General features: G+C 37.5%; 1 non-coding gene across 1 annotated transcript; it reads right to left on the bottom strand.

Annotated features, from left to right (window-relative positions):
• Nucleotides 1-4,256: 4,256 nt before the first annotated feature.
• Nucleotides 4,257-4,363, bottom strand: LOC141694451 (small nucleolar RNA R71). Its single transcript, XR_012563757.1, has one exon. It is a non-coding gene; the product is annotated as a small nucleolar RNA R71 (small nucleolar RNA).
• Nucleotides 4,364-26,335: the final 21,972 nt, after the last annotated feature.

The raw sequence follows: 26,335 nt of genomic DNA, 5'->3' as shown, positions 1-26,335 counted from the left end.
AACTTAAAATGATTTATCTTATAAACTTTAATTAAGTTTATTTTATAAATCTAAATTAGTTTATTTATATAGGTTATATTTAAGTTAATTTTATAAATTAATTTAGTTACAATTTAAACTAAAAAAAAAGAAAAGAAAAAAAGGAAGAAAAGAAAAATAAAAAGAAAAATAAAAAAAAAAGAGAAAAGAAAAATAAAAATAAAAGAAAAAAAAGAAAAAAAAGAAAAAAAGGAAATAAAACAAACAAACGAAAGTACAAGTTTGCTTTTGTTTTTTGGTTAAGTAAAACAATTATATACTAGTAGTACTAGTGGTCGCCAGAGGAGTCTTCCCCCCCCACCCCCTTTTGTTGTCGCCATAGAGTAATCAGTTAACTCCTCATGTACTAGGTGTCGCCACAGAGAAACTACAACAAACAAGCTAAAGCAAATAATCACCTTGGTCGCCATAGAGAGCCTAAATTTTGTCGCCACAGAGCACTCCTCAATTCTCAGCCACATATTTTATTGTACGTTCAGTTTATTTGTGTGGTTAAAATTGAGCCACATATTTGAATTGAATAAAAAGACTACACTCAGCAGCAGATCAAATTCAAGCTATTGGATTAATTTTCCTATTCTTCTTCTCTCCCAAGAGAGGTGAAAAATAGCAGCACAGATTTTCAGAGAAGCTCAAGCTTTTTGTATATCCGTTTAACTTCTCACCGGAGTAACATTATAATGCCCGATTTAATTCTTGTATATTCATAGGGACATTATAATCATTAGCCGGTAATTAAATCCTTAGACAAACAAAAGCTAGATCATTATTTAGGATTTAATTTGTATATCTTTGTAGAAGCAAAAAATTGTTGTTCTTGGATTGTAGCCGGTTAATTTATTTATCGGAATGTAGCAACACCCCTCGAGGATTTATATATGAATATATACTTCCCCGAATATCTTGTGTTCTTCCTTTTATATTCCCAAACACTATTCACCTCAAGAACACAGAACCACTAACCGAGCACTAAATCTATATCCGCTAAAGATTTGAAAGAATTTTTAATTTAGTGATTATCGTATTCAACCCCCTTCTATGATAATTCGAGACCTAACAGATATGCAAGATAGGATGGTTAATTGTAAATATTAGATGCCTTGTAATCTTGTATAGATGAAATAGAGTTAACTGCTAAGAAGACAGTCTCAACGGATAATTCACAAAGCTTCAACGGATGATCAACATAAGTCTCGACGGATGATCAAACATAGTTTCAACGGATGATCAACCAAAGTTTCAACGGATGATCAGATTCAAAAGAGCAGTTTATAGTGACTTGACAGTCACATCCGTTAATTGTATGCAAATAGAATGTGGAAGCCTAATTTAGGTTTTAGAGAATAAAAGAAGCATTTCTATTTCCATGCTGAGAAGTGTAGCATCATGAAATTAGACTAAAAATAGTTTGCCTTATTATCTTATCTTTTTTTCATGTAACTTGGTGATATATAAACCAAGGGTACCAAGTTAAATAGTATCCAAGTCAGTAAACATTTACCAGAGAAATAGATAAGGCAATATCTGTAAAGAATTTCTCTGTTCTTATTGTTCAACTTATAAACAGCTGTGTATAATTTTGTAACACAGAGTTCTCTATTTAATATATATCTCTGGTGGAAAAGTTCAATCCACCATAAAGTTTTTAAATACTTGTATTTAAATGCTTTGTGTTTTGATTTCTACTTTACTCTCATTCCGCGCTATTGCAAAATCAAACACAGTTATTTATTTGTAGAAGAACTGTTCTTGAAATCTAAAAAAGCCATAATTCCATTCAACCCCCGTTCTGTAATTCTTGATTAGATTGTTTGGGAATAACATAATCAAACCTCAAATTCCTTAGATCTCTGCCAAAGGAATGGAAGCCTATGACAGTCTCATTAAGAAATTCTCAAGATTACAAGGAATTCACCTTGGATAGAATGTATGGGATTCTAAAGACCTATGAGCTTGTAATAGAGCAAGATGAGAAGTTGGAGAAAGGAAGAAAGAAGGGAGGATCCATTGTATTAGTTGCTGAGCAAGAAAAGGAGAAGGAGACAAAGGTTGAAGCTGTTGAACCTGTACCAAACCATAGAGTTTGTGAAGGCTAGGGAAAAGGGCTAGTGATAAGTGGCATTTTATACCACTTAGAACGTCTTATAATAGCTTAAATTGATGTCTTGAAATCAAGTATTTTGTGTATTTGATGCGTTTTTCTAGTGTTTGTGCATTTCAGGGTATTACTTGCGTTTGTGGCGAGATTTTATCAAGAATAAGCCTTGGCATGTGTTTGGCATTGCAAGTGGGAAGATAGGAGCAGAATGCAGCAAAGAACGGGAGAAAAAACAGAGCATTTTCCAGAAGGGGTCTGAGCGCCCGCTCAGCTCTGCTGAGCGACCGCTCAAGAAGCTGAGCGCCCGCTTAGGAATGCTGAGCGGCCGCTCAGGGACGGAAATTTAAATTATTATTTTTAGACTCCTAATTCTATTGAGCTTCCAACTTCTGAGATATCTGGGTTTTGTGGGACTCCTATATAAGTAGTTTTCAGAGACGTTTCACGAGTGTTGAATCGTAGTATTAATCGAGGAGCGAGGACATAAGGAAGAAGACCGTTTTAGCACATCGCAACGAAGAGGAAGCATATTTTCTTGTGATTCTTTGTTTCGTTGTAACGTTGGATGCTAGTTTTCTTTGTTTTGAACCTATTTACTCTTGTGACGTACTCTGGTTTAATATAAGTAGTTTTAGTTATTATTTTCGTGTATTATTATCATGTTTTCGTATGAACCCATGGTGACGATGAGTTTAATCATGGGCTAATCGTGATCATGGGGTCGTAACGGATTTGCTATGGAATTCTTTAGTTAGTTGTTTAATACCTTAGTGTGTGATGATTGTATGATATCTAGTATTAGTTGTGCTTATTCATCTTATGTGCGTCGCGAACATATAGGATAGGGTGTTCTCTTGTGAAGCGACAGTGGATCTTGAGGTTTAGAACTTGCCATGCTAGCATAGGTTCATGTATGTGTATGCATGATTAGTGGGTAACTCTAACCGTTTTACTTGCCCTGTGTAATCATAAGGAATAACTTGTGCTTAAATCGTTATGTTATCAAATTCTGTAGACATATAGGGTCTCAACATAATTGATGCCTATTCAACTTCTATCTTAATTGTGGATGCTTGGTAGAATGGTATTAGTACAATGAAAGTTGGCTTTTATCAGTTTCGTGTTGTTCGATTAGTATCATCACTGTTACATGCTAAGGGTAATAACGATAACTATTGAAGGAAGTAGTAATAAAGTTGTGATCTCATGTGTGTTTAATATTGTTAATTCAATTGTCAATTAAGTGCTTAATTCTCGTAGTTAATTGTGGTTAATAATTAGTTAATCAAATCTAAGTGTTATTGTCTTGACATTGAGAAGTAATTATACATTGGTGAGTAAGTGTTAATTGAACATAATTAGTCTGAGTCTCTGTGGGAACGAACTAGAAAGTATTCTATATTACTTGCGAACGCGTATACTTGCGTGTATTATTAGCGTGTGTTTTTGCCCTAACAAGTTTTTGGCGCCGCTTCCGGGGACTCGGAGTATTTGTTTAGTTTATGTACTTACCATCAGTGGTCATTAGGAATCATTGATTAAGACTTGTTACTTATTATTTCCCGTTGTGTTTCAGGTACTTTAGCGAGCGTTTATGCAAACACGTTCTCGTACTCGCAAGAGGACTTTAGAGTCGGCTAAGGAGACAGACGAAGTTCTTGGCATTCCGGAGAAGATTGATTTTGAAGATTCGGATACAGAAAGTGAGCAGAAAGAACCAGTAATCATGGGTGATCGTATAGTTCCGGCAGATCTAGCTCTTATGGACTTTTCTCGGCCCAAAATTGATGACATTCAGTCAAGCATCATGCATCCAGCTATTGAGGCCAATAACTTTGAAATCAAGCCGGGCACCATTCAGATGGTACATAATTCCTTTTCTTTCGGAGGTGGTGCGACTGATGACCCCAACATGCACATCAGGAATTTTGTCGAGATCTGTAGTACTTTCAAATATAATGGTGTGACTGATGAGGCTATCAAGCTGAGGCTTTTCCCATTCTCACTGAGGGATAAACCTAAGGACTGGTTACATTCTGAACTAGCTGGGTCCATCACTACTTGGCAAGATCTTGCGCAGAAGTTTCTGGTGAAGTTCTATCCAATGGCGAAAACTGCGGCTATGAGGAGTGCTCTTACTCAGTTTGTGCAGCAACCTACAAAATCTATGTGCGAAGCTTGGGAGCGCTACAAGGAGATGTTGAGAAAGTGTCCACATCATGGTATGCCTGATTGGATGGTGATCACTGGGTTCTATAATGGTTTGGGGGCCCAATCTCGTCCCATGCTCGATGCAGCAGCTGGAGGCGCCTTGTGGGCCAAAAGCTATACTGAGGCTTACAATCTTATTGAGACTATGGCTGCAAATGAGCATCAAAACCCAACTCAAAGGATGATGCCTGGGAAGGTAGCAGGTATTCTGGAAGTTGATGCAGCTACAGCTATTACAGCGCAGCTCCAAGCGCTGTCTATGAAGGTCGATTTTTTAGCCACCTATGGAGTCAATCAGGTAGCTATGGTCTGTGAGCTTTGTGCAGGTTCTCATGCTACGGATCAGTGTTCTCTTGTTAATGAATCTGTTCAGTATGTGAACAATTATCAGCGACTGCAGTAGCATGTGCCAGCTACTTATCATCCTAACAACAGAAATCATCCAAATTTCAGCTGGAGTAATAATCAGAATGCTATTCAGCAACCATATCAGCAAGGCGTAAGTAAACAGTTTAATCCACCTGGATTCCAGCAACCACAACATTATGCTCAAAGGCAATCATATCCTCAACAAGGAGGTGCAGCTCCACCTTCTAGTGCTGATTTCGAGGAACTCAAGCTGTTGTGCAAAAGTCAGGCTGTTTCTATCAAGACCTTGGAAAATCAAATTGGTCAAATAGCCAATGCAGTGCTCAATCGTCAACCTGGCACACTTCCCACTAATACTGAAGTGTCAGGCAGGAAGGAAGCTAAAGAGCAAGTCAAGGCTATTACCTTAAGGTCTGGAAAAGTTGCTGATGCTGAAAAAGCAAAAGATGAAGAAGCTGAAGTTGGTGATGAAGAAGCTAAGCAAAAGGAGAAAGCGGCGGAACCAAGGAAGACTACTGTTGAACACACTCTACCTGAGGGTAATACAGGGGAGAAACAGCTCTATCCTCCACCACATTTCCCTAAGAGATTGCAACAACAAAAGCTGGATAAGTAGTTTGGTAAGTTTCTGGAGGTGTTTAAGAAACTTCACATCAATATACCTTTCGCTGAGGCTCTGGAGCAAATGCCTAGTTATGCGAAATTTATGAAGAGTATTCTTTCAAGGAAGGTGAAACTGGATGACCTTGAGACCATTGCTCTAACGGAAGAGTGCAGTGTTGTGCTGCAACAAAAATTACCTCCAAAGCTTAAAGATCCAGGTAGCTTCACCATTCCTTGCACCATTGGCAAGTTGTCTTTTGACAAGTGCCTGTGTGATTTGGGAGCAAGCATTAATCTGATGCCGTTGTCTATCTTCGAAAAGTTGAATTTGCCTGATCCAAAGCCCACCTACATGTCTCTACAATTGGTTGATCATTCTATTACAAACCCACGAGGCATAGTGGAGGATGTGCTAGTAAAGGTGGATAAGCTCTTCTTTCCAGCAGACTTTGTTATTCTGGATTTTGAGGAAGATAAGAAGATTCCCATAATCTTGGGGAGACCTTTCTTGGCTACAGGCTGTACCTTGATAAATGTGCAGAAAGGTGAACTTACTATGAGGGTGCAGGATCAGGATGTGACATTCAATGTATTCAAAGCGATGAAATTTCCTACAGAAGACGAGGAGTGCTTAAAAGTGGATTTGATTGATTCTGCGGTTACTTCAGAACTTGATCATATGCTAATGTCTGATGTATTAGAGAAAGCTTTAGTGGGGGACTTTGACAGTGCTGATGAGGATGGCAATGAGCAAGTACAATATCTAAATGCTTCTCCTTGGAGGCAAAAGCTAGACATGCCATTTGAATCTCTTGGTACATCTGACCTCAAGAATGCTGAAGGAAAGCTAAAACCATTTATTGAGGAAGCACCTACCTTGGAGCTTAAACCATTTCCTGAACACTTGAGGTATGCTTTTTTAGGTGATGCATCTACTTTACCTGTTATTATTGCATCTGACCTTTCAGGTAGTGAGGAGGACAAGCTCTTGAGGATCTTGAGAGAATTCAAATCGGCTATCGGATGGACTATAGTAGACATCAAGGGGATCAACCCTTCGTACTGCATGCATAAAATTCTGCTAGAGGAAGGTAGTAAGTCGACTGTTGAGCAACAGCGAAGACTTAATCCTATCATGAAAGAAGTGGTGAAGAAAGAAATTCTGAAGTGGCTGGATGCAGGAATCATTTATCCCATTTCTGACAGTTCTTGGGTGAGCCCCGTGCAATGTGTACCTAAGAAATGAGGTATTACTGTGGTAGCAAATGAGAAGAATGAGCTCATTCCCAATCGGACGGTCACAGGATGGAGGGTATGCATGGACTACAGAAAGTTGAACAAGGCCACGAGGAAGGATCACTTCCCTCTTCCATTTATTGATCAGATGCTTGATAGGTTGGCCGGTCATGAGTATTATTGTCTTCTGGATGGCTATTCCGGTTATAATCAGATTTTTTTTGCACCAGAGGATCAAGAAAAGACTACCTTTACTTGTCCATTTGGCACGTTTGCTTTTCGCAGAGTTTCATTTGGCTTATGTGGCGCACCGGCCACTTTCCAGAGATGTATGATGGCTATATTCTCTGATATGATTGGAAATAACGTAGAGGTGTTCATGGACTACTTCTCCGTCTTTGGACATTCGTATGAAGAATGTTTGAATAATCTTCGTGCGGTGCTCAAAAGGTGTGTGGAAACGAATTTGGTGCTCAATTGGGAAAAATGTCATTTTATGGTGCGTGATGGCATTATTCTTGGGCATAAGGTTTCTAGCAAGGGTCTTGAGCTAGACAAAGCCAAGGTGGGAGTCATTGAAAATCTTCCACCGCCTATTTCTGTAAAAGGAATCCGTAGTTTTCTTGGTCATGCGGATTTTTATCGGCATTTCATCAAGGACTTTTCAAAGATATCTAAGCCGTTGTGCAACTTGCTTGAGAAGGATGTGCCTTTCAAATTTGATGATGAATGCTTGACGGGATTCGAGACTCTCAAAAAGAGTTTGATAACTGCACCAGTTATTACAGCACCTGATTGGGAAGAGCCTTTTGAGATGATGTGTGATGCGAGTGATTATGCGGTGGGCGCAGTTCTTGGGCAGCACAAGAATAATCTCTTTCATGTGGTCTACTATGCTAGTAAGACTTTAAATAGAGCTCAAATGAACTACACCACTACTGAGAAGGAGCTCTTGGCTATAGTCTTTGGTTTCAAAAAATTTCAATCTTATTTGCTTGGGACAAAGGTGACAGTGTTCACTGATCATGTGGCCATTCGCTATTTGGTTTCCAAGAAGGATTCGAAGCCTAGACTCCTTCGTTGGGTGCTCTTGCTACAGGAATTTGAGTTAGAGATCAAGGATCGAAAAGGTACTGAGAATCAAGTAGCTGACCATCTCTCTAGATTGGAGAATCCCGAGTCTACTTCACATGATAAGACATTGATCAACAAATCTTTTCCGGATGAGCAGTTGTTCGCAGTTCAGGAGGAAGAGCCATGGTTCGCAGATATTGTGAACTATCTTTTCAGGAATATAATGCCTCCTAATATGAATACAGCTCAAAAGAAGAAATTTCTTCATGAGGTGAAGTGGTATATGTGGGATAAACCGTATTTGTTTAGACATGGTGCTGACCAGATCGTCAGGAGATGTATCCCATTCTGTGAGATAGAGGGGATATTACGAGACTGCCACTCCACAGTTTATGGTGGACATTATGGTGGTGAGAAGACGGCAGCTCGTATTCTGCAAGCAGGTTTTTTCTGGCCTACTTTGTTTAAGGATACTCATCAGTTCATTTTAAGGTATGATCGTTGCCAAAAAGTGGGGAATCTTACGAGGAAGGATGAGATGCCGTTAAATGTGATGCTTGAAGTCGAGGTTTTTGATATTTGGGGAATCGATTTCATGGGACCATTTGTCTCATCCTGCAATAATCAGTACATCTTGCTGGCAGTCGATTATGTCTCAAAATGGGTAGAAGTCAAGGCTCTACCAACGAACGATGCAAAGGTAGTGTTGAATTTTCTTTATAAGTAGATTTTCACAAGGTTTGGAACGCCACGAGTAATCATAAGTGATGAAGGGTCGCATTTCTGCGACCGTAAGTTCACTTCTATGATGGAGCGCTACAATGTGAATCATCGTGTTGCTACTGCCTATCATCTGCAAACTAATGTTCAAGCGGAAGTGTCTAATAGAGAGATCAAGCACATTGTAGAGAAAGTTGTTTGTCCGTCAAGGAAGGATTGGTCTTTAAAGCTCGATGAAGCTGTTTGGGCTTACAGAACAACATACAAGACTCCACTTGGGATGTCCCCATTTCAACTTGTGTATGGTAAGGGATGTCATTTACCTGCGGAGCTTGAGCATAAAGCCTATTGGGCGTTGAAGAAGTTGAACCTTAATCTAGATGCATATGGGAAGAAGTGAATGCTTCAGATAAATGAACTTGATAAATTTCGACTCCAAGTGTACGAGAACAACAAAATGTACAAGGAAAAACTGAAAAGGTGGCACGACAGGAAGCTATATCCTAAGTCATTTATGTCGGGGCAGCAAGTTCTTTTATTCAACTCTCGTCTCCGACTTTTTCTTGGAAAGTTGAAATCAAGGTGGTCTGGACCTTTTATTGTCAAAACTGTGTTTCCACATGGAGCGGTGGAGATTTTTGAGAATGATCCGGGCCAAGCATTCAAGGTTAATGGTCAGCGTTTGAAGCATTACTATGGGGACACCGCAAACTGGGAAGTGGTTAGTGCCGTTTTATTGTCAACTTGAGTAAGGTACGCTACGTCAAGCTAATGACGAAAAAGAAGCGCTTCTTGGGAGGCAACCCATGATTTGTTGTTATAGGCACCCTTAGAAGTTCTTAACCTATCCAAAACCACAAAAAAATCAGAAAAACAGGGCAAGAAAATTATTTTTCCAGAAGACCCCTGAGCGCCCGCTCAACAAGCTGAGCGCCCGCTCAACAAGGTGAGCTCCCGTTCAGGTTTGCTGAGCGACCGCTCAGGGCCCGACTGGCAGAATTTTTTTTAAGCCTTAGAAAAATCCAAAAAAACCAGAAAATATAAAAATAAAAACACAGACCCACTACCCACGAATTATCTTCCCATTACCCACGTTTTTAACCCTCAAAACCACTCCTAATCAAATTTTAACCTAATCTATACCCTATATATACATACAACTATTCCATATACTCCCCCATACACTTTCAAACCTTAAACTCTCTCCCATATTCAAAAACACAATTCTTAAGCACTTTTTCTCAGTTTCAATGGCACCCAAGAGATCCAGGACTATTGATAGCAGCAACACTGTTCCTACTGCTGATTCTTCAAGGGGTACTGCTGCGAGGCCTCATTTGTTTGATAGGGCTGCTGAGGAGGATTACACTAGGCTTCTGGGTAAGCCGATTTTGAAGGAGAGAGGATTCTTACCATCGGGGAGGGATGGTGAGTTGTTACCAATGATTGCTGAGAAGGGTTGGATCGCTTTCTCTGAGTCACCAGAGGCAGTTCCGATGAGAGTTGTTCGTGAGTTCTATGCGAATGCGAAGGCTAAAAAGAATGGGTATTCTGTTGTGCGGGGGATGACGGTGGATTATCACCCTGAGGCGATTCACCGTATGATTGGGCAGCGACAGAGGAAGCCCACGAAGGAGAATTAGAACGAGAAGACTGCTGAAGATTTTGACTTGGATTTGATTTGTGCTACTCTCTGTAGGCCGGGCACGGTTTGGACGTTCAAGACTGGGACTAACGAGTATCGTCATTTTACGGAGATTGCGATGAATAAGTATGTCCGTGCATGGAATGCCTTTATTTGTCCTAATATTCTGCCTACTTCACATGCACACGAGGTTACAGTTGAGTGAGTACAGTTGTTATGGGGTATTTTGAATGAGTACTATGTGGACCTTGGTGAGTTCATCTACCAAGGAATTCTGAAGTTTTTGAGGGGAGCGAAGCACATGAACATTCCTTATGCATCTACTGTTACAAAGCTTTGCCAAGCAGTGGGAGTTCAGTGGCCTTCTCATGCGTAGTTGCAGCTGCCGACCGCTCCTATTGATTCCGGGACTCTGAATACGATGCAGGAGTGGACTGGTGGAGAGCCCGAGAAGCATGGGCTGGGTTATCGTCTTCCAGGAGGGCGTCCAGCATGAGGTGCTACCATGGTGAGACTAGGGCATGATGAGGCAGGTTCTTCTAGAGCTCAGGAGGGTGCTGGGATGGCTGATGCCCAGTATAGGAGGCTGTCGAGGAGGATGAATGCTATGTACGAGACGCAGAGCAGGTTTGCTCAGGAGCTCACCCTTATGCTTGGGACTGCTTTTAGAGGCCTTGGAGCTGATATCCAGTGGCCCGTTTTTGGTGAGAACTCTGTATATCCGCCTCCTGATACTCCACCCTCTGAGGGTGATGATGATGATGATCTCTTCGAGTAGGTATACCCTGTGTTCCTTTCTACTACCTTCACTGGGGACAATAAAGATTTTAAGTTTGGGGGTGGTAGTTAAGGAATATTTTGTGTGTGTGTCATATAGTTGCATATTCATGATAGTTTAGTTCATATAATATATTTTTGCCATATAGTTTTTTATTTTTTTATTTTTTAGCTTTATTTATTATGTCATTTAGCTCATGCATATAACATGATCCCTTTTGCGTTGCTTTACCAATTGATTTGTGATATTGATGCGAGTGTAGTGATAGCGTTAAAGTGATGTTGAGTCTTGTAGGTTAACGTGCATGCTAGAAACAGTTGTAATTTTACTAAGTCTTAGAAAATGCTTAAGGACTAGATTGTTGTCATGGTTTAATGGTTTTCAAGGTTAATCTATTGATTATGCTTAGAATTTATAATAGGTTCTTAGTGATAAAAGACATGAAAAGAAAAATTGGAGTAAAAAGTGGAATTCATTGCTAATTGTGGCTAGGCATCAAATGGCTAGTAACCGACTCGTATTTTTATGCGAGTAGTCTACGGTTGAGCAAGATGGAGCGAAACGCACTTGCTCAAAAATTTTGAAAAAAATATAGAAAAAAAAGAAAAAAGAAAAAAAATATAGAAAAAAAGAGAAGAAAAGAAAAAAAATAGAGAGTTAATGTATATTTGATCACGAGTGGGCTCTTTGGTATTCGAGTTATTAAGTTCTTAGGGGACTTTGTGCCTAGTGACCTAAGGCTTTTATAGTCTGGGATCCGCTAACCTAACGCTCGCTACATGGATGCCATTGCATAAGTCTTTTGTGGACCTCACTTATTGCACGGTCAAATAAGCATTTGTTTGTTGTGTTAAATAAAAAGCATGATTCCGCAATAAGCTCCAGTAATCTTGAAGTGTTATAAGTCATTTTGTGCCTAGAATTTTATTCTTCATATAATCATGTGATTACCTTGAGGATAGTCGAGTTATGATAATTGATCTAGTTTCGAAGCATATCTGTTAAGCATCCGCACACACCACATTTCCGGCTGTATGTTAGTTTGCATGATTTGATTGATCTTTGTTCGCCTAATTGCATTTGTTGAGATGTCGTAAGTTGGATGGTTTAGTTGTAGTAAGGGGGATCGCTGCATTTCATATAGATTGCATTCATGCATGGTTTTGTTTTGTTTTTGAGTCTGTGATGCTTGAGGACAAGCATCGATTTAAGTTTGGGGGTGTGATAAGTGACATTTTATACCACTTAGAACATCTTATAATAGCTTAAATTGATGTCTTGAAATCAAGTATTTTGTGTATTTGATGCGTTTTTCTAGTGTTTGTGCATTTCAGGGTATTACTTGCGTTTGTGGAGAGATTTCATCAAGAATAAGCCTTGACATGTGTTTGGCATTGCAAGTGGGAAGATAGGAGCAGAATGCAGCAAAGAACGGGAGCAAAAACAGAGCATTTTCCAGAAGGGGTCTGAGCACCCGCTCAGCTCTGCTGAGCAACCGCTCCGGAAGCGGAGCGCCCGCTCAGGAATGCTGAGCGGTCACTCAGGGACGGAAATTTAAATTATTATTTTTAGACTCCTAATTCTGTTGAGCTTCCAACTTCTGAGATATCTGGGTTTTGTGGGAATCCTATATAAGTAGTTTTCAGAGACGTTTCAGGAGTGTTGAATCGTAGTATTAATCGAGTAGCGAGGAGATAAGGAAGAAGACCATTTTAGCACATCGCAACGAAGAGGAAGCATATTTTCTTGTGATTCTTTATTTCGTTATAACGTTGTATGCTAGTTTTCTTTGCTTTGAACCTATTTACTCTTGTGACGTACTCTGGTTTAATATAAGTAGTTTTAGTTATTATTCTCGTGTGTTATTATCATGTTTTCGTATGAACCCATGGTGACGATAAGTTCAATCATGGGCTAATCGTGATCATGGGGTCGTAACGAATTTGCTATAGAATTCTTTAGTTAGTTGTTTAATACCTTAGTGTGTGATGATTGTATGATATCTAGTATTGGTTGTGCTTATTCGTCTTATGTGCGTCACGAACATATAAGATAGGGTGTTAATCTCTTGTAAAGGGACAGTGGATCTTGTGGTTTAGAACTTGCCATGCTAGCATAGGTTCATGTATGTTTATGCATGATTAGTGGGTAACTCTAACCGTTTTACTTGCCCTGTATAATCATAAGGAATAACTTGTGCTTAAATCATTATGTTGTCAAATTCTGTAGACATATAGGGTCTCAACATAATTGATGCCTATTCAACTTCTATCTTCATTGTGGATGCTTGGTAGAATGGTATTAGTACAATGAAAGTTAGCTTTTATCAGTTTTGTGTTGTTCAATTAATATCATCATTGTTACATGCTAAGGGTAATAACGATAACTATTGAAGGAAGTAGTAATGAAGTTGTGATCTCATGTGTGTTTAATATTATTAATTCAAGTGTAAATTAAGTGCTTAATTCTCGTAGTTAATTGTAGTTAATAATTAGTTGATCAAATCTAAGTGTTATTGTCTTGACATTGAGAAGTAATTATACATTGGTGAGTAAGTGTTAATTGAACATAATTAGTCCGAGTGTATGTGGGAATGAACTAGAAAGTATTCTATATTACTTGCGAACGCGTATACTTGTGTGTATTATTAGCGCGTGTTTTCGCCCTAACAGTTAGTAGCTGAACATGAAGACAATCTTAGTCAAGATGACATGGATGACATCGATGAGCATCTTGCTTTTCTATCCAGGAGATTTGCCAAGCTCAAATTCAAGAAGAATTTTGGAGCAGCCAAGTCAAACAGAAATATGGTTGATAAGTCTAAATTCAAATATTTCAAGTGTGGCTTGGCATGTCATTTTGATAGTGAATGCAGAAAGTCTGATTCTGGTAAAAAGAAGTTTGAGTCTGTTGATTACAAAAATAAATATTTTGAATTGCTCAAACAAAAGGAAAGGGCTTTCATCACTTAAGAAAATGATTGGGTCGCAGATGGATTAGATGAGGATGAAGATACAAGCTATGTCAATCTAGCACTTATGGCCAAATCAGATGAAACAAAGGTCAGTTCATCAAGTAATCAGGTAATCACCACTAACCTAGAACATTTATCTAAAGCTGAGTGTAATGATGCCATAAATGACATGTCTACTGAATTATATCATCTGCGTGTTACACTCAAGTCTCTCACTAAAGAAAAAACTAAACTTAAAGAGAATAATCTGTTTTTAAGTGAAAGAAATACTGTGTTAGAAACTCAATTTGTTGAGTTTAAAAAATAAAAGATAGAATGCAAGATTGCTAAATATGAACTAACTGAATCTTTAAAGAAATAGGAGATTTTAAGAAAGCAGCTTGAATGAGAACAGGAAGTAATTAAGGCATGGAAATCATTTAGAGATGTCCATGCTCAAATTACTAAAGTTCAAGATATAGAATTCTTCTATGATGAAGCCTAGAAAAAGAGCAAGGAGAAACTAGATTCTAATTTGGTAGATGGACTTTCTACGGATGTGGATTCGACGGATGATGAATGTCATCCGTTGAAAGACCTAAAGGATCATCCATAGAAAGACAAGGAATTACATTCGTTGAGTGAAAAAAAGCCAATCAGAAAATCTAAACTAGCTAAGCTAAATGAGAAATATTGATCAGTTTCTAAGAACTTTGTTCCTGGAGAAACAAGTCAAGTTAACAAGAACAAGAGAGTCAATGTAGGGCATCTGTTTATCAAGCAATTGAATGACAGATTGGAGAAAATTGAAGTAAGAGCATAATCTAAAAAGAAAAACAATAGAAATGGGAAAGTAGGAATTAACAAACATAATAACTACACACCTGATAAATATGCACCAAGAAAAATCTGTGTTAAGTGTGGTAGTGTTAATCACTTGTCTGTTAATTGCAAACTTGCTATGCCTGCTCCCATGTCTACACCAGCTTCATTTCCCAGCATGCCTACAATGCTTGTAAATGTTATGCATGCACATAATTTGAATGCATAGTTTGCTAATATGCCATTTGCTCAAAATCCTTACTATGCTGCATTTAGTATGCCACAAATGCCATTTAGCATGCCATACTGGAATAATATGTTTGCACATAATATGCCTTTCCATGTTAATCAGCCTGTGCATGATAATTCCGCAATGATGAATGGTTTTAAGGACTCTACTCAACTGACTAAGGATGAACTTCAAATGCCTAAGTCAAATGAGGACAAGCCTAAGAAATCTAAGAAAAAGACTTAACCAAACATGACCCAAGGAAACTTGGGTACCAAAATCAAATTGATTTGATTTTATTATGTGTAGGGAAATAGAAAGAATCTTTGGTATTTGGATAGTGGATGCTCAAGGAACATGACTGGAGATTCTACCTTGCTTACTGAGTTTAAGGAGAGAGCTGGCCCAAGTATCACTTTTGGAGATGATAGTAAGGGTTATACCGTGGGATATGGCTTGATTTTAAAGGATAATGTCATCATTGAAGAAGTTGCCCTAGTGGATGGACTCAAGCATAATTTGTTGAGTATCATCCAGCTTTGTGACAAGGGCAACTTAGTAACATTTAATTCTGAAGCCTGTGTCGTGACTAACAAGAGAAGCAACCAAGAGGTTCTCACTGGATTGAGAAAAGGGAATGTGTACATTGTTGATTTTAACTCATCAAATGCAGAATTTGTCACTTGTCTGTTTAGCAAGGCAAGTCAAGATAAAAGTTGGCTATGGCACAAGAAGCTGTCCCACCCTAACTTCAAGACTATGAATGAGCTAGTCATGAAAGATTTGGTAAGAGGTATTCCTCAAGTGGAATTCTCAAAGGATGAACTGTGTGATGTGTGTCAGAAAGGAAAGCAAATCAAGGCATCATTCAGAAAAAAGCTTGATTCAACAATTGAAGAACTTTTGCAACTATTGCACATGGATTTATTTGGACCAATCAATATATTGTCCATCTTAAAGAAAAGATATTGCCTAGTAATTGTGGATGATTTCTCAAAGTTCTCTTGGACATATTTTCTAAAATCCAAAGATGAAGCTAGTGAAATCATCATCAATCACATAAGGCAAGTCAACAATCATCCTGATTTCAAAGTAAGAAGAATCAGGAATAACAATGGAACTGAGTTCAAGAATTCTATGTTGAGATCATTTTGTGAAGAGAATGGGATCATGCATGAATTCTCAGCAGCAAGAACCCCACAACAAAATGGTGTGATGGAAAGGAAAAATAGATCTCTTATTGAAACTGCAAGGACAATGCTAGAAGAATCAAAGTTACCAACATATTTTTGGGCTAAACCTGTAAATACTGCATGCTACACTCAGAATATTTCTTTGGTTAATCAAGCAAAATGTATGACACCCTACCAATTGTTCAAGAACAAGAAGCCAACACTAAACGTTCTTCATATCTTTGGCTGTAAATGCTATATCATAAGGAATTAAACTGATCAGCATGGGAAGTTTGATGCCAAAGCAGATGGAGGCATTTTTGTTGGATATGCAGTTGAAAAAGCATATAGAGTCTACAATCTCAGAACCAACATTGTTATGGAATCTGTACATGTTGTGTTTGATGATAAAAAGATTGAAGGACCGCAAGATGGAGATTTCCATGAAAGCCTCAATTTTTACAATGTTGAGATGATTTGTGAAGAGAGTGATGATGAAAATGATCAGGAACAAATATCTAAGGACAATGCACAAAAGTCTACAATCAATGAAGCAAACAACTCAATATCCGTTGAAAGATCAAGTGCATCATCCGTTGAAATACAGACTACTTCATCTGTTAAAAGACAAAACTCAACATCCGTTGAACCATTAATAGAAATTGAGGGCCAATACAGATCACAATCATAAAGGACCCTAACTACAAGTCAAAGATCCACTAACTCAGGGGGAGTTTCTTCTAATCAAAACTCTGTCACACATCAAGACAACAATGAGGCCTCTTCATCTAGAGCTAATCTACCACAACGGAGAAACTGGACTAGAGATCACCCATTTGAACTGATCATTGGTGATGCATCTTCAAGAGTGCAGACAAGAAAAGAAACTCAAGAGGAATGTCTATATAGCAGCTTTCTATCACAGGAAGAGCCTAAAAGGTAGAGGAAGCTCTGCTGGATCCTGATTGGGTTTTAGCTATGCAGGATGAGCTAAACCAATTTAAAAGGAATAAAATATGAAAGCGAGTACCCAAGCCTAAAGGAAAGAATCCTATTGACACTAAGTGGGTATTCAGAAACAAGCTGGATCAAAATGGCATAGTAGTTAGGAACAAAGCTAGATTGGTTGCTAAGGGCTACTGTCAATAAGAAGGAATTGATTTTGATGAAACCTTTGCTCCTATTACAAGAATTGAAGCCATCAGAATCTTCTTAGCCTACACAGCCCATGCCAATTTTAAGGTTTATCAAATGGATGTCAAAAGTGCTTTTCTACATGGAGACTTGGAGGAGGAAGTCTATGTCAGCCAGCCTCCTGGATTTGAAGATTCAAATTTTCCAGAATATGTCTACTATCTTTTGAAAGCACTTTATGGATTAAAGCAAGCACCTAGAGCCTGGTATGATACTTTGTCAAAGTTTCTCTAAGAAAATCACTTCACAAGAGGTACTGTTGACAAAACTCTATTCTTTAGAAATGTTAATAGCTCTAGTATACTTGTTCAAATTTATGTAGATGATATCATATTTGGTTCTATAGATGAAAAACTTTGTAAAAAGTTTGCCAAACTAATGCAAAGTAAATATAAAATGAGCATGATGGGAGAACTAACTTACTTTCTTGGTTTACAAGTTAAGCAAGTTAGTGATGGAATATTCATTAGTCAAACCAAATATATCTATGATCGTTTGAAGAAGTTTGACTTAATGGATTGCACATCTGCAAAAACTCCCATGGCCACTGCAACTAAACTTGAATTAAACACTACTGAAAAGTCTGTGGATATTTCAAGTTATAGAGGCATGGTTGGCTCACTTTTGTATTTAACAGCCAGTAGGCTAGATATAATGTTTGCTACATGTCTTTTTGCTAGATTTCAGGCTGATCCTAGAGAATCTCATTTAATAGCTATTAAGTGAATTTTCAGATATCTCAAAGGAACACCAAAACTTGGCATTTGGTATCCTAGAGATTCTGGTTTTGATCTAACTGGTTATTCAGATGCAGATTATGCAGGTTGTAAAATTGATAAAAAAAAGTACAACATGAACTTGTTAATTTCTAGGAAATAAGCTAGTATCCTGGTTCAGTGAAAAGCAAAACTCGGTTTTTACTTTTACAGCTGAAGCTGAATATTTTGCTGCTGGTAGTTTTTGTGCTCAGAGTTTATGGATGAATAATCAACTGTTTGACTATGGTCTACAGGTGAATAGGATTCCTATTTTTTGTGACAACACAAGTGCCATTGCAATTACTAAAAATCCAGTACAACATTCAAGGACCAAGCACATTGACATCGAGTACCACTTCATTAGAGAGCATGTTATGAATGGTACTGTAGAACTTCATTTTGTTCCAACTGAGAAGCAACTTGCAGACATCTTTACCAAACCACTTGATGAATCCACCTTCACTGGGTTGGTAAGTGAGTTAGGTATGCTTAATTACTCTTAATGTATATTGATGTCTAAGTAAATTATAATGCAGCCAGAGTAAAAGTTGATATTTTCTGTCAAAGATAAAATTTTGACTAAGTCAAAATTTATATCTCAACAGATGTTCATTATCCATTGAAAATGAACATCCGTTGAATTTTATTATCCGTAGAAGTATCAATTATTGATCCACGTACTTTCTTCATTATTCGTCGAATTGCACTCAATCTTAGCTGTTAATTTTAAGCATCATCCGTCGAATTTACTTACAACCTGTATGAATATTTCAACGGATAATCAGTTTTCTTTATTTTTAAAATGGCTATTTTGGGCTAGTTTGATTGGTTACTTTATTGACTTTTTAATTTTTGACAGTTTATTTTTGAGTAAGTATAAAAGCTAATTTCATTTCTATTTTTCACTTTTATCTTTCTCAAGCAATTTTTCTAACTCTCTTCTTCCCAAAAGCAAAAACTCTCCTCTGTAACTAATCTCAATTACAGTTATGGCACCCGTAGTCAAAATCATGTCCTCAACTGGGTTTGTTTATGAGAAGAACAACTTCTTGGCTCTGGTTAACAAGCAAATTCCGGCATCTGGAGACTATCACAAAATGATGGACTTCATCCAAAACTGCAAACTAAGTTATGTCATGACTGAGTCTCCAACCATTTACTGTGAGGTTGTCGAAGAAATTTGGTCTACAACAGTGTTCAATTCTAAGGACAAAACTATTACCTTCACTCTCAAAGGTAATGAACACTGTGTTAACTGTGATACTATTAAAAAGTGTTTTAAATTTCCTGAAAATAACACACTTGCTCCACACACAGACACTGATGTGAGTAACATGCTAGTCTCTCTGGGTTTTTCTTTGACTACCACTAAGTTAGGTGAAGTTAGAATATTATGCCTTAGAAAAGAATGAAGTTTCTTGTGTGATTCTTTTATCAAAGTATTTTCTAGAAAAGTCAGTAATTTTGATGCATTATCTTACTCACTTGTTCACATTCTTTATATGCTCCTTAGTGATAAGTACTTCAATTTTAGCACTTCTGTTATGTATGAGCTAGGGAGTAAATTAGGGGATATTAAGAAGAGATCTAAGAATATTTATGATGCTAGATTCTTTATGATACTATCTAATTTTGTTTCTGAGAGTCTATTAATTGAGAAACCAACAAACAAGTTAGCTTGTTGGGTCCAAGAGAGAAGAGTTATTGCTGATCTTAACAGGTCAAATCACCACAAGGATGTTCCCCTTGTGTACATGACAATCATGAAACAGCCTCAGGTAAGTGAGGTAAACACTTTTGTCCCTACTACTTATCAACCTATCACTTCTTTGCAATCAGGTGTGGCAATGACATCCATGACTATGACCAAACAGATGCCTACCCAAGCCACAAAACCAAAAATCTCCAAATCCAAATCAAAGAAAGACCCCTCTAGTTTCTCCCAACAAAAACTAGTTGTGAAATCCACATAAAGCCAAGAGGGGAGTGTGAAGGGAAGTGAGGCTGGTGAGGGACAGGGTTATCATCAAAGAAGCCCTAAGAATAAGGATGGTGAGGTGAGTGCATCTCAGCCTAGCCATACTACAGTTTCCGAACAAACTGTAGTGCTTAATAAGGATATTAGCTCATGCTAGTTGCATCCTCCCAAAAGGATGTGACTATTGAACAAAGCTCACAGCCAAGAGCACAAGCCAAAAGGGTTAGGGACACAAGCTCACCCCAAACTTATGTCAGAAAGAAAAAATCAAAAACCATCGGGAATACACAGGATGCACACAATATGCCTACTAAAGTCAGAGACTCAGTTCATGCACCTTCTCAAAGTCAGATTGATGTGGCTCAAATAAATGTTGAGTCACAGCCAAAATCTTTAGTCATAGAAGCACCTCACACTCAAAACTCACCCACAAATTTCTAGATGTGGACATGATTCACACATCAATCCCTGATTCTCCATCTTTAACACTCATGGAGAAGCCAAAATCTAAAGCAAGTGAGCATCATCATTTATATGATTTGTTGGCTCACTTGCCATTCCTTTCTGATTCTATTGAGAATACTGTGCAAAATCTCAAATCAATCACCACAGATTCAACAGTAGTTTCTACTCCAAACTCTGTCATTTCTACTATCTCGATGTATATTTTTCATCTATCTAATAGTGATTGTATCTCGACGGATGTGCTTAACAGCAGTCATCCGTTAAAACTTTCAACTACTATTTCGATGAAAGTTTCTCATCCATTGAATATCACTGCACCACTCCAAACTTCAACTACAGTTACAAGTGCAGATGATTTAGTGGACGTACAGTCACTCTTAGGATTGAGGGAAGGGAGTGAACAGAATGAGACGCTGAGTTGCTCTCATGCAAAAGGAGAGGAAAAGAATAAAAATTTGCAAGCTATTTCCTCCAACTTGGAAAAAGTGAGTGAGTGGAGTCCCACCTTAGTAGGTGAAGGTGAGGGTGTGAGGGTGGGAAGCCACGGGGAGCCCTTGATGCAAAAATAGAGAGAAAATGAGAGAAAATCAGGTACAGGAGAAATAAGGATATAGACCATCGCTAGTGAATCAATGAATGTCAGTGATGCAGAAAAAGAGAAACTGTTTCAGCAAGAATATCAAGCCGTGATAGATTCTATCTCTTTAGATGCTGAGACATTGTGGTGCCCTCCAAACCCGGGTCAGAAGTTTGGGGTCCACACACACCTTATTTATAACCTGCTTATAATAATAATAAAGATAATAATAATATATGTAGTGACCCTACTTACCAACTACCATGGACCGCAACAGGTTAAAGTATACACACAAGCCAAACACACTAATATATTACAAACCGTTCAAATCCCAATCATTCAAACTCAAACTGAGTATTAAACTTTATTACAACTTTTACAAACTTAAATTATCCCAAAAGAAGCCTACTAGCTTAGCTCGAACAACCTGAACCCCTAGCTCTCGCGCTGGACTGGGGATCTGCGGTACCAACCGGTTCCTTCTTAACTGGAAAAGAACAGAAACAATATCGCACAAATGAGCTAACTAGCTCAGCAAGTCACAATGACAAAACTAAGAATAATGATCATCAGGTGAACATGATTATGATATCAAGTGAATAATGGATTATGATTTAGAATTGGAAACTATACTTTTAATTTAAAAACCAAGGTTAGGCTGCTGATCAGTCACGCACTAACCCTGAGCAAGGCACACAACATTGTTCTAACTACTGGATCCAAGGCACACATTGGCCTAACTTGACCATTATATGGTCTGACCACGAATCTGGTCCACAATTTTATAAAAACAATCCAATTCTAACATAATAACAGAATAAAAAATAATAAACAATAACCAGAATCATTAACAACAATAAGTGTTTAACAATGAAAGGGTTTCAATCCTTATAAGGATTAATAAGATAATTTCAAAGCTTGGATGCTGGGTAATGAAAGAATTGGATAACAAAGGGATCAATGTTTCAGGGTTTCAAGGATTTGGTCTTTCAAAGCATAAATTACAAAGATTTGATTGTGTAAGTAATCTGGTTCAGTGTTTAATATTTAGTTTGTATATATTTGTGGAGTAGGATCGTATACTTGAGGTTCGTGTTTGGGTATACAACAATAAATGGTCTAGAAAGAATCAGGTTACGGCTCAAGATCAATAACTGGAATCATAGTTTGGGGTACAGTGCTTCAAAGCACTTGCAATATTAACAAGACTATCAAGTACTACAATATATCGAGAAAGTTCAGAACACTTGCCTGGTATTAGCTTACTACACTGCACTCGCTTCCAATCACAATCGTCTTACTCCTCAACTACCTGTTTCCCTTTCCTACGCCTTGCCTTTTCTGCTCACATATCATAAGCATCTATCAAAAATCGACTCATAGAGTTCTATTCAACACATACTTCTATCTACCCTTCATTTTATCCAAATCCGATTAACGGATTGAAAGTTATGCAATAATCAAGTAAACACCGAATATATAGATCGATAGTCAATCAATAAGTCACGTATAGCACATAATACATCACGTAATCAATGATATGTCATTTATAAAGAAGTCTCGGGTCATAAATAGGCTTTCGGGTATTTAAATGATTTTTACAACATTTTTCGGAATTAAAACGGGTCATTGGATCAATTTCCGGTTAATAAACAGGGTTCGGTAGGCCAATTCTGGCTCCGAAACAATTTTATACTAATTATCGAGCTTTGGAAATAATTTAGAATAATATTTTAAAGTTCGAAACTATTTTTCGGAATTTTTAAATCATTTTTAAATAATTAAATCTAATTAAATAATTGATTAAAATCGATTAATAATTAATTAAATCAATTAATCAATTAATTTTTGAATTAATTGACCAATTAATTAATTAAAAATTAACTAAAATTAATTAACTAATTAATTTAGATTTAATTTTGAATTAAAAATAATTTTCGGAATTAAAATAATAATTTTCAGAATTTTCAGAAATTAAAAATGAATTTTTATAATAAAAATAAATAGGAAATATGATTTTTAAACATTTTATAAACATGAATCCTATTTTTGAAAACTTTGCAAACTACAGGGACTAAACTTCACCATCTTAAAAAATACAGGGACTAAACTACAATTTTGCAGTTTCAGTCGCCGGAAAATCGGGGGTGGCCGGAGAACTCACCTCCGGCATCCTCCCACCACCATCACCTCTAGAATTAAACTACACAACACCAGGAACCTATATCTGCAATCAAAATTCATCAATAACCCCAGACTTGGCCGGAATTTGATCAAGAAACTCGCCGGTTTCCGGCGGGTTCGACGTAAACTTCAAAACACAACTCCCTTCTCTACAGACCTCGTTGATTCATGAAACTTGTACGACTAGATTGCAAATTTCACAGAGAATACAATACACTATACCACAACATCAATCTGTTTCAGAATAAGAAACCCCCAAATTTCAATTAAGAACATTCATACGGGTTATAAACCCTAATTTTAAAATTCGAAAATCAAACTCCAATTTGAACATGTTATTGAACTCCAAATCATACGTATAATATATCAAAATCATCAGGAAAACAAGCTCTACAATATGCAATCATCAAATTATACAAAAAATCATCCGAACAAAATTTCATATTTTTAATAAATTTAATTCGAAAATAAATAAATTTCCAGAAATTAAACCTTTGATTCTGCAGTGAAACAAAGCTCAGAATCTGATAGAACACTTCAAATCCTTCGTTTTGGTTACTCAAGCTTTGAAAACTGAGATCGGTAACGCCTTTGTTTTACTGTTTGATTCTTAGAACAGTTTATGTAGTTAGGGTTTTTCTCTGAAAATTATAGAATTAACTATCTGCAAATGGTTTTGATACGAAATAAAATACGGAAAAAGGCTATTTATATTTACGGAATATTATTATCCTGTTGGATCATTCCGGATATAAAACAGTACGTTTATTTGTAAAAACTGATCCAAATGGTATCGGTTTTCGGGATAATTATCCAAACCAGTACAATTTGTACTGCGGGCTTGGTCTCAGCGCCTGGTTACACGTATTACGAAGTGATAATTGGGATAGTTTAATAAAAAGCTCCCATTTATCGAAAATACGGGTTTTATTGATTTACCGAGACGAATATTGTATCGAAAATGTTGCGCCGGGAGCCGCGCAGAACAATCCGTACGCCGGATCGAAAAACTCGAAACATGGAATATGCTCGGAATATTACAATTAGGTTAGGAAGGAGTTCTCGGAAGAGTTTCGGGTTCCAAAAACGTAACAACGTGTGACGTCGGTTGGTTCCCGTTTTTCTAAAATAGATTTTAATTACCCGGAAAAAGATTTTAGAAATTTTATATGATTCTTATAAATCCATAAATCAACATCAAAATAATTAGGAAGATATGACAATTATCTATATTTTATTTTGGACATATAAAAATTAAAATACTCAATTAATATTATTTTTGAATATCCAAGTACAGATAACATTTAACAATTAACTCACAGAATATATACTGAACTCACATAATAATTATTTAATAGCAAAATAATTACACGATATATCCCGGATATTACATCCTTCCCCCTTAAAAGGATTCTGTCCTCAGAATTTCCTAAGAAAACAAATGAGGGTACTTTTTTCTCATATCACTCTCTAACGCCTAGGTTGACTCTTCAACCTTTGGGTTTCTCCACAATACTCTTACTAACTTTACCACTTTATTTCTCAATACTTTCTCCCTTTCCTCTAGAATCTCTATCGGACTCTCTATATATGATAAATCTGCCTGAAGCTCTATTGGCTCATATTCTATTACATGCCTGGAGTCTGGATTATATTTCTTGAGCATCGATACGTGAAAAACATTGTGAATGTGCTCCATGTGCGGTGGTAACGCCAACTCGTAAGCTACTTTGCCAATGCGCTTTAGGATCTCAAAAGGTCTGACATATCTTGGACTCAGCTTTCCTTTCTTTCCAAACCTCGTTAGTCCTTTCCACGGTGATACTTTCAGTAATACCAAGCTTCTTTCTTCAAATTCCATGTCTTTCCTTGACTGATCTGCATATTTCCTCTGACGATCTTGTGCGGCTATCAATCTCTTCTGGATAATTTCAACAATTTTCTTTGTCTGCTATACCAGTTCAGGTCCAAGTATCTTGCGTTCTCCTACTTCGTCCCAATATATTAGAGATCTACATTTGTGTCCATAAAGGGCTTCATAGGGTGGCATCCCAATGCTGGCATGATAACTGTTGTTGTAAGCAAACTCTACCAGAGGTAAATGTTCGTCTCAACTTCCTTTGAAATCAATAGCACAAACACGTAACATGTCCTCGATTGTCTGGATCGTTCTTTCACTTTGGCCATCCGTCTGGGGGTGATAGGCCGTACTCATATTCAGTCTTGTTCCCAAACATTCTTGAAAACTCTTCCAAAATCTTGAATTAAACCTTGGATCTCGATCAGATACAATAGACACAGGAACTCCATGACGAACTACAATTTCCTTCAGGTACATATGGACTAACTTGTCGAGCGAAAATCTTTCATTTATAGGCAGAAAATGAGCTGACTTGGTAAGTCTATCCACTATAACCCAAATGGCATCATGATTAGCCCTTGTCCTTGGTAATCCAACTATGAAATCCATGGTAATATGTTCCCACTTCCACTCTGGAATCTCCAATGGCTGTAGCAATCCGCTTGGTCTCTGATGCTCTGCTTTAACTCTCTGACAAGTATAACATTTGCTAACCCATTCCGCAATTTCCCTCTTCATGTCTGGCCACCAATAATTCTTCTTTAAATTTCTGTACATTTTGGTACTCCCTGGATGGATTAAGTATATCTTGAACTATGTGCCTCTTGTAAAATTTCATTTTTCAGCTCCGTCACTGGTGGAATCCAAATTCTTGAAGAAAACCTAAAAATACTTTGATCATCCTTCTGTGTGCATAATTCCTCACCTACCAAACGATTTATATCTTGATCCATTACATTTTCCTGACACTTCTTTATTTTTTCCAACAACTCCGGCTGGAAAGTCATACTGTATACTTTCGCTTCCTCAGCCTTGCAAACTCTAATTTCCAATTCCAAATTCTGAAATTCCTTATATAAATCTTTAGGTACTGATAATATATTCAACCTTTCCTTCCGACTCAATGCGTCTGCCACAACGTTAGCCTTACTAGGATGATAATTAATCGAGCAATCATAGTCTTTGATCAGCTCTAACCATCTCCTTTGCCTCATATTAAGTTCCTTCTGTGTGAATATGTACTTTAAGCTTTTGTGATCCGTGAAAATCTCGCACTTTTCTCCTTACAAATAATGTCTCCAAATCTTCAAAGCGAAAACTATGGCTGCTAGCTCCAAATCATGAGTAGGATACTTCTGTTCGTGTGGTT

The sequence above is a fragment of the Apium graveolens genome, chromosome 10 (assembly GCF_009905375.1).
Source record: "Apium graveolens cultivar Ventura chromosome 10, ASM990537v1, whole genome shotgun sequence".
In the NCBI taxonomy this organism is placed as follows: Eukaryota; Viridiplantae; Streptophyta; class Magnoliopsida; order Apiales; family Apiaceae; genus Apium; species Apium graveolens.
The sequence above is the reverse complement of the archived record's forward strand: the minus strand, read 5'-3'. Positions and strand labels throughout refer to the sequence as shown.